The following is a 10,506-nucleotide window of genomic DNA, read 5'->3' as shown; positions in this document are numbered from 1 at the left end:
TAGCCTAAATACTATAGATCTGTAAAACGAATATAAAAGCTTTAATGGCTAAAATCCACATTTGATTTTCAAGTTAAATTTTTTACACTGCATTCAAATATCAGGCGATGTATTTCAGCACAAAGTGTGTGAAACATGTGCTGTCATCATTTGTGAAAATGCAGTAGAAAACCATTTTACATATTATGCAGAAAGAGTTGTTAAGCTGTGCTGGTAGATTACTGGAGCATACGACTTCAGACTCCAGGTGGAGTTCATATTATTGAATGTGTTCCCTACTTAAACAGCAAGTAATAATATTAGTTACTGCTACTTCCATCTAATGTGCAGAAAGACTCTAACATATCAGCTCACTAAAGCAAGGAAGTATATAAACAATAACTTTTGATTGTTACTGTCTATAGCTGTTGTCTGACATACGTAGCTGAAATATTATAAATGTGTTCATATAAGTTTGTACAATGTAAGTGCCAAACTGCATCCCTGTAGTAGCAGTTTATCTGAAACAATTAAAGTTTGTGTGGCCTTCCCATCCCAGTGCTATCTTAACCTTACATTTTCCACACACCTGCGATTTCAAAGGTTAAAGGTGGGTTGCTCCTTTTGCTATAAGATTGCATCCTGTCACCTGTTTGCAGTTATTATAGAAAATTGCATGCTTTATTTTATCTATTGTCCATTTCCTCTGCTTTTACATGCACTTAAAAAACCAACTTTGTGAGCTATCTACATCTTAGCCTCAAATGCTTCAGAGCCATGTTTGGAAAACGTGGCTCTTTCTGATTTACAAAAATACAAAGGTAGTTTTAAATGGTGTTTGTGGTGGTTTAAGCAAGAGCAGAAGGCAGGCGTGATCTGCAGAATTTCCTGGTTTTCAGACCCCAAAGAAAGAAATTACTCTAGAGTAATGCACATACAGTAGGCGCTGCAATACACTTTTTGTATATTAGGACTGATGCAGGAGTTACACGGGGACAACCTTTGCACTTGTGGAACATCTCCCAACAGCCACATTCATGTGACTAATGTAACATATGAGACAGAAGCCTAAGACCTTTGCTCTCTAATGCATGTTAGAGATATTGCTGTGGGTGAGGTTCACACAGTTTGCTGCTAGGAAGAATGCTAAGAGAGCTTGGTGAATGCAAAAATCACCTCCGTGTAATGTTAAAATTGGTCCTTAGATATGTAGGTGAAAATGCCTTTTGCCTGACACAAGCAATTGATATTCATGATAGCTTTTTGTTCCAGTGGCAAATAATTATGGACCATTCCACAATATAAGAATCAGACATTTAGTATCATGGCACCAACCCTTTGGAATTCTAGACCCTTTGGAATATTAGACAGGCACCATTACAATTGTCTTTTGGGTGCTACTGAAGTCCTTCTTTCAATAGGCCTTTTAAGTGGAGCTCTTTCCCAGTCCACATCTGTACTGAGATTGTTTTTAGATGTTTTGATTGTTTTCCTCTGGGCTCCTTTGGCAGGAAGTGTAGGATATAAATTTGAATAATGATAATGGTAATAATTTTCTTGTCTTACATTTATATCCCACCTTTCTTTCATTGTGAAAGTACGTATGTCCAAAGTAAGTGCACTTCATGGTATAAAAAGTAAACATGCATTTTGTGTATGTTAATGAGACATCATGTGACTTTTTTAGACAAAGAAGCACAATGTGGTTCTTTTAGCTGGGTGGAATCTACACACATAGTAAAAATGCTGTGAAAATGCTTTTAAAAAAGTTTTGAAAAATACATTGAATTTGGTATAACTCACTGTCACCATCTAGTGTTACAACACATTTAAACTGTTCTATTTGCAGCTGTATAGCTGAGTCCCAGGTTGCCATTACTAGCATTTTCACATACACACATCTCTAATTTTTGGATATCAGAGCAGCAGCTTTCTTGTTCCAGTGAATGACACATTCATATGTGATTGATATAAGAACTTTCAAGATTGTTGTCACTTCCGTTCATTGTTTTCCTAAACACACAGTCTAAGGTCCACTTTTCTAGCAAATGTTTCCCATTTCTATCTTTGATTCCCATTGCAACACACTATATGGATGGTGTCAAGCACTGTTTTCCTTTGCAGGAAGGAAAACTGTAGTTCTGTAGAGATGATAGAGTTCAGCTCAATTCTACTTGCTTTGCTGTTCACTACTGACAATATTGCATATGGCAACCAGATCAGGAACTGAGCTTGGACCTTCAGGGGAGCTGTCCAGCAGAATCTAAAGCTGAGTTAGGTAGGCTATGTGGTAACCTTCTTCATTGCTTTGTACTGACAGCTAGTAGGCCAGTATTTTATAGCAGACTTGGCAGCAGCAGCACCTCTTCCTGAAGCTGCTGCTGTTGTTGTTTAGTCGGTTTAGTCATGTCGGACTCTTCGTGACCCCATGGACCAGAGCATGCCAGGCACTCCTGTCTTCCACTGCCTCCCGCAGTTTGGTCAAACTCATGCTGGTAGCTTCGAGAACACTATCCAACCATCTCATCCTCTGTCATCCCCTTCTCCTTGTGCCCTCCATCTTTCCCAACATCAGGGTCTTTTCCAGGAAGTCTTCTCTTCTCATGAGGTGGCCAAAGTATTGGAGTCTCAGCTTCACGATCTGTCCTTCCAGTGAGCACTCAGGGCTGATTTCCTTCAGAATGGACAGGTTTGATCTTCTTGCAGTCCATGGGACTCTCAAGAGTCTCCTCCAGCACCATAATTCAAAAGCATCAATTCTTTGGCGATCAGCCTTCTTTATGGTCCAGCTCTCACTTCCATACATCACTACTGGGAAAACCATAGCTTTTACTATATGGACCTTTGTTGGCAAGGTGATGTCTCTGCTTTTTAAGATGCTGTCTAGGTTTGTCATTGCTTTTCTCCCAAGAAGCAGGCGTCTTTTAATTTCGTGGCTGCTGTCACCATCTGCAGTGATCATGGAGCCCAAGAAAGTAAAATCTTTCACTGCCTCCATTTCTTCCCCTTCTATTTGCCAGGAGGTGATGGGACCAGTGGCCATGATCTTCTAAGTAGGCCCAAATCCAAAACATGTACTAGTGCTTGCTTCCTCCTCCTAAGTAGGGATGAGGGAAGGGAAGTCTTGGGTTGCTGAAGGGGCACTGTATTCAGTGCCTATTCTTGTACAGGGCCTTGCCTTTGTTCCTGTGGTCACTGGAGTGATGGTATAGTCTAGAGCTGTTTGGGTTCCTAGTGCCCACAACCTCTTGGAGCAGCTGCAATCTGAAATCAGGGCATTTACTCCTTATGGGCCTCCTATGAGGTGCAGCTCTCAGAAGGTGCCACCGTCAGTGCTCTGCCTGCCCCTGCTAGCAATGGAGAGGCAAGAAGCAGCAGCAGTGGCTTCTTGCAAAATTTCACGGAGCTCTTGTGAGATCTTGCTGGAAGCCACCGTTGCTTCTCCTTGCTTCTCTGCTGCCGCTGTGGACATCCTGCCTGCCTTCTGCTGCCACAACTGGGGGAAAATCAAGGCAGCTTCTGGGTTGTGGCAAGATCTGGCAGGACTCTTGCAAGATCTTGCCACAACCTGGAAGTTGCTGCCGCAGCTGCACAACCCCAATAAGTGAGATTTTGGTGGGGGCAGTGGCACCATCCCATTTTGCCTCAGGCGGTGAAGCAAGATGCACCAGCCCTCCTGAACACACACAGACCAAAGGCAAATAAAGTTTATTTGCATCTGGATGTACCTAGAATTCCATGGGAAACTCATTAGCCCCAAAGTTGCAGCATTTCCTGTTTTCTACCCTGTGGGTAGAAATAACCCACGCAAGACTTTTCATAGCTGCTCTCAATTCCCTTGCATTTTAGATTAAATCCAGCCTCTCTCATGCGCTTATCTTACTGCCATTTTATCTGAATATGTTTATTTAGAAGTCACCCACTGACCTCCACTACTCTTGTGCAGCAATTGCTGCCTATCACTCAAATACATATTTGAGCTTTGAGTAGCAGCTTCAGTGTACGTTCGGCAGAAAACCTCCTGTGTCTCTGAAAAGTGGTTGCACTGTGTGTACAGCAGGCAATTTTCAAAGTAAAATATATCTTTTCAAATTATTTTTTTTAAGTTTCAAAATACCCAAAGCAGTAAAATCATGTAATTGACTAATCACTTGCCAATTTTCCTTTTTTTAATCTAATCTATTTTAATTTTTAACAGTGCCAAAATGCAAATGAAACTGGTATGCTTCCAAGCTGCTTTATTTCTTTTACAGCACAATTTAAGGTATTCACAATTTAGAGAAAACATCCCCCCCCAAAAAATAATAACATTCCCTCTAGTATGCATGAACGTTGTTTTGCAAGTTCCAGCCTGAAGCAAAGGTTCGTGTTGAGGGAACTGAATAGAGGCCTTTTGTAAATATTGAAACACCTTTGACTGCAATGTATGTTTTCAGCGTATGGATTGAAATTCATAACTCAATTGTCTTAAAGTGAATCACATGCCCAGGAAATGTTTGTTAAATGACTTACTGTCCTGATTGCCCTTTCAGCTCTACCTACCACATCAAACAAGCCAATAGATGGCCTCCTGAGACTGCCTGTTTGCAGACTTTTCCCTGGTGAGTTTTCTTAGTGTACCGTGAAATACTCATTAACCAGCCTAAACACACTCTTCAGCACTTTATCCTGAAGTGGGAAAACACAATTTAAGTAGGCTGCTTAAATGAACCTTGCCACCATTTTGTTTGTATTCCTTAGTACTCTGTAGAATTCAGGCTGGTTAGCCTAGTGCTTTAAATCAGCCTAGTTCATGGACTGAATACAACTATCAGTGTATGGATTATGTATCTGTCTGTCCAAAAATTCATCCATCCAGAAACACACACACACCACACACAAACTTCCAGAAATCACATATGACAGTCTATTGCAATATTTTTCTATTATGTATGGCAGGGATGTCCAACCGGTAGATCGCGATCCGGCTGATCCTGGTAGATCGCGGGATCCTTATCGTGTACAAAAAGTTACAGGGGGAAAAGGCTAAAAAACTCTGTGCAGTCCTCCCCTCAAAAGTTCAACAACTCTGGGCAATCCACCAACCCCACCCACGCTCCTCCTCCCTCCAATGACAAAGGGTAGATTGCAGCCAGTTTTTTTATATAGTGGGAGTAGATCACAGTCTCTTGGGAGTTGGACATGCCTGATGTACGGCTTCTCTTGCCTTTCTTGCTCCAGAGAATTTTTTTTTTTTTAAAAAAGGGTTTTCACAAGGAGAAGGCAACAGTGACATTCTGGTGTGTAGAGGTGACAACCATCTAGAGAACCAAGAATAGGATGGGGAATATCTTGGACCTTCTTATTTGCCCAGGTGTTTCTTGATTGCTCATTACGTGTGATTGTTAGACACAAATTATTTCCAGACTGAGGATGTCTCCATTTCCCCACTCTCCTAAGCCTGGGCCTACTGAAGGCTTTGCCATTGCTACTAATGAGTGGGCAGAACAGTATGCAGAGTGTTATGCAGTTCAGGCCTGACGTTCCAAAGGGTTTCGATGATTAAATCAACTCATGTTGCTTGATCTCGTTTCTATGCAAGCCTTAATGAGGAAAGATAAGCAAGAAGTGGGGATAGGCATGAACCAACTGACACTTTCCAAATGAGTAGCTTCCTGGAAGTCACAGAGGATGCCTGGACTAAGAAGGATCTCCCTGCTGTCTCTGGATAAGCACTCTTAAAATGTCCAGATACCATAGCCACCAAACAGTACAGTGGTACCTCAGCTTAAGTACTTAATTCGTTCCAGTGGTCTGTATTTAACCGGAAACTGTTCTTAACCTGAAGCACCACTTTAGCTAATGGGGCCTCCTGCTGCCGCCATGCCACCGGAGCACGATTTCTGTTCTCATCCTGAAGTAAAGTTCTTAACCTGAAGCACTATTTCTGGGTTAGCGGAGTCTGTAACCTGAAGCATGTGTAACCTGAAGCGTATGTAACCCGAGGTACCACTGTATGTCCAAAATGGGCAGTGTGTCACTATGAAAGCATTTGGAGCTGCCTGATTTTATTCACAGCTTTTACCTGTAAAAAATAGCTAGTATGGACCACAGAATTCACCACTGAAATAAGGGTACTCATGCAACGCACCAACAGCTGCATCCAGGAGCTTAATATCTACCATGTGAGTGTGAAATATAGGCTTTGGCATTGAAGAAGAAGAGGAGTTTGGATTTGATATCCCGCCTTTCACTCCCCTTCAGGAGTCTCAAAGCGGCTAACATTCTCCTTTCCCTTCCTCCCCCACAACAAACACTCTGTGAGGTGAGTGGGGCTGAGAGACTTCAAAGAAGTGTGACTGGCCCAAGGTCACCCAGCAGCTGCATGCGGAGGAGCGGGGAAGCGAACCCAGTTCACCAGATTACGAGTCCACTGCTCTTAACCACTACACCACACTGGCTCTCATTGAATGCAGCATCATGCATGAGAACAACAATGCAGACTGCAGACAAGTGATGCTGCCTTGATAATAGAACTCTGGTGGAGCCCAAGTGCCTCTAAAGAAGGCTTGGGTTCTCCAGTATTTTATAAAGATTATACCATTTGAAAAAAGAGAGTCATAATAAAATACTGAAAAATGCCACTTGGAGGCCTCCACTTCACCCTGCTTTCAGGTGGACAGCAGAATGCTTGGCAGTTGGGCTGACAGGGGCAACTGCTGCAGAATCGGTTGTGTAATATATTTAAACTTGTTTAAACGTTATTAACTTACATAGCATTTATTTTAATTTCGAACAACTAGACACTTTTTAAGGCGGGAGATTTTGCTAGGAGGCTTAGCAAATGCAGCTGGCCAGATAAAGTGGCAATTTTGCAGCCTTTCAATTTTTGTGCCTAGAGTCCTAACACTGTAAATTGGATAGTGCAGGATACGGGGAGAGAGAGAATTTGAAAGAGATTCTGGACAAGTACTATACACTATTTGGAAAGGAGCATCCAGCAGTGAGTAGCAGGAACAGTCAATCTGAACAGTGGGAACCAGACATTTTAGCAAGAGTTATCAATTAAATTATAAACTAGATTATGTGTACTAATTTACCCTATGCAGATGAGGGTGGTAGGGTTGCTTGCTGCAGGAACAACACACCTTGAGAAGTCATAATATATTAAAGGGAAACAGAAATCTTCTTCTACAGTGGTACTTCAGGTTACAAACTCCACTAACCTGGAAGTATTACCTCGAGTTAAGAACTTTGCCCCAGGATGAGAACAGAAATCACGTGGCGGTGACGTGGCGGCAGCGGGAGACCCCATTAGCTAAAGTGGTACCTCAGGTTAAGAACGGTTTCAGGTTAAGAACGGACCTCCGGAACTAATTAAGTTTGTAACCCGAGGTACCACTGTATATGTACTTCATGTCCTCTTCATGTAGCCAATGAACTAAATTTGCTGTCATTAAAGCTGGTATGTCAGAAACAAATTGTGGCCCAGTTGCAGTTCTGCAGTGGTCTGGGTTTAATAGTTCTGTTATGCTGTGTTATATTATCCTGGGCAATTGCCAGGTTTGGTATAGTTTTGATAAGAGTTGTAAAGGACCTTGCAAAGATTTTTTGTTTTGAAAGGTGATATATATGTTTATTAAATAAAATAAAATGAAACAAAATCAGCCTGTGTTTTTTTTTTTGTACAAAAGTAATCAAATTAAGTAAAACAAGCAAACCGGCATGCATTTATTGCCGTACAGTGTTATTCTTCTTTTTACAATCACTGGAAGTGCGAACAGCTGTACAGACTCCATAAGCATGCACACCCCTGCCCCACCCAGTTCTGAATCTTGCTTTAGATTAGAACATTTTATCCAGCATCACCCACACATTTACCGCCTTAAGCGCTAGAAACTTCTTCCATTTTTTTTTTAAAGCTAGGATTCTGGCCCCTTCTGGGCCTGTGATTGCACGAATAGGGAAAGCATCAAAATCAAGGCAAACGGTAGGATGTATGCGTGGCTGAGGGTGAATCAGAGCATGGAGAAGGTCAGTCAGGGCATCAGTGATTCAAAATGGGTATTGATAATGGCCATCATCTTTCAAGACCATACCTTTTGGAGAACTGCAAAGAGAACTAAATGGTGCCCTGGTGCCTTAGCCGCTAAATGGTGTCTTACATTCTCAGTTTAAGGGGAAGTGCAACCTAATAATAGAATCTAAAAAAATATGAGACAAGGGTCAGAGAAGCTGCCTGCAGTTCTGAGATTACTTTTATTGCCATTAGGGCCTGTTCACTTAGAAAATCAGAGTTTCTGTTACATTAGCATCACTTGAAATATTGTGCATATTAGCAGAACAATAGATTGCTTAATTCCCCCCCCCATTCCCATTCTATTTATAAGACCTTTAAAAAAAGCCACACACCCAATGAATGCCCTCTCCACTAATGTACGATATAGCAAGATATTTTTTTTTACTCTTAAACCAAAAAATGTGATGAACTAGAATCCAACAATGTGTTGATCGACTACCTTCTGAGAGAGCACCCTCTCTGTATCCTGAACCTTTTCTAATTATTAACTATGTTGGCTATGTTTGCACAGGCTTCCACAGCTCTAAATATGCCCACTGGGTGCTGCTCAAAGGGCCACAAAGCAGGATTGTGCTGGTTCTCTAGGATGCCCTCTTGCACCGTTGCTGGAATTCTAATGATGGATGGTGTGGCGATCACACAGGGCCCCTGGACGTTTGACGGTCTATTGACCCTGTGCCACCACTGTGATTGCTTTCTTCGCTGCCATCAACCCGTTTCTCCTCACGGGTACACACGGAGTCCAGTCAGTTGTTAACGTTAACAAATAATCAAGTTTATTTTTAGGCATGAACAAGCTTATGGCTTCAGTTGGCAGTTTCTTAATCTTAGTTCCTTAACTGTCCTATGCCTTCCTAACCACCTCAAACTGATTATTCCAACTATCTATCTACTCCACCTAACAATTCCTCTCACTCACAACTCGACCAACCCACAGACTATTCCTCCCTCCTCCTTCTCCAACTCCCAACTCTCAACTGACTTTCACACAACTCCCCCCTCTAACCCTAACTCCTCCTATCAGTTTCCACTGGCCAATCACGTCACACTCATTTTAACCCTTTCCTTATGACCCACCTAGGAGGCAAACGCCACAGATGGGCTGCTGAATCAATGTGTGAAACAACAGAGAACTTCAGAGCACACCCATTTTAAAGACCAAAGGCCATAGCACTCACAGGGACTTACTGTTTTTAAGGGCCATACTGCCAAGAAGCAAATTTCTACAGGGTAAAACTAGATCGTTAGTAGAGGAAGAGCGCCACAGCCAAAGATTAGAGTTAATGACTGGCTAGTGTGGAAACCAAACTTCCTTAAATGGCAGTACAGCTGTAGGATCCAGTCTGGAGAAGTTCATGGACTATATGGAATTGGCTGAGATGACTAGCAGAATCCGGGACCAAGGAGAGGAGTCGGTGGAAGAAGATTGGAAAAAATTTAAAGTATATCTTCAAAAATATTGTAAAATTAAGGACTGTTAGAAAGGTGTTGGAAAAAGAAAATTAGGTAGTTTTGGTAGATATGAGATAAAGGATTAAGTAAAAATGTGTTGATGAAAGTGATGAAAGAGAGGACGTTAAACTATATTATTTTAAACTAAATTACTTAAATGAAAATAAGGGTGGAAGGATTTGCTGAAAAAACGATTTGAATTAGAATACAAAACTGGGAGGTGTGAGGAGGTCAAGGAAATAAGTAAAGGAAGAAAGCTATGTAAAGGTTTAATCTGTTCTTTTTTATTTAATTTTTTTCAATTGAATGTATTGTTATACCTTCTTTTTCTTTTTTCTGTTACTGTTGTATTCTTTTTTATATTTTGTATTGTTCTTTTCTCTTTTTTGAAACCTTAAACTTTGAATAAATATTATATATATATATTAAAAAAAACCAGTCTGGAGAAGTTCAAGCAGAATCTTTCACAGATGAACACCCCTTTCTGTACCAAACTCTTGTCTTTTATTCCTCTTCCCATAATCCCTCTCCTCATCTCAATCATGAAGGGCAGTGCTGTCTGCCCATACTGAGAAGGAAGCTCTCAACGTTCTTTTGTTTAACTCAGCAGCTTCTGAAAAACAAGGGCGGGAGGAGAAAACAATGCAGTTCATGGCAACTGTTTATCAGTTGGTCAATAGAAATGGTGTATGTGGACAATTAACAATGGTGCTATATGCTGCTGTATGGCATGTATGGGGTGTTGGGGGGGGTAGTACCTCTGGTGGGGGACATGTGGTGCTCCTTCTGGGGTAGTGTGCCCCCATTTGGACCCCACCCTGCACTCAGCTCTTACCTGTGGCTTCTAGAAGCTGTCAGCGTTCAACAGTGGCCACAGCCTGCGAAACGGCTTCGACTGGTTGGCTAAACCAAGCAAGGGTAGCCAAGAAGTCTCAAACCCTTGGTGGATTAGAGACTTCTTCTGCATGTGAAGCAGACTGCATGTGAAGCGGATTGAGTGGATAAGACCAATAGCA

The sequence above is a fragment of the Podarcis vaucheri genome (genome assembly GCF_965113315.1).
Source record: "Podarcis vaucheri genome assembly, chromosome: 4".
In the NCBI taxonomy this organism is placed as follows: Eukaryota; Metazoa; Chordata; class Lepidosauria; order Squamata; family Lacertidae; genus Podarcis; species Podarcis vaucheri.
Note: the sequence above shows the minus strand (reverse complement) of the source record.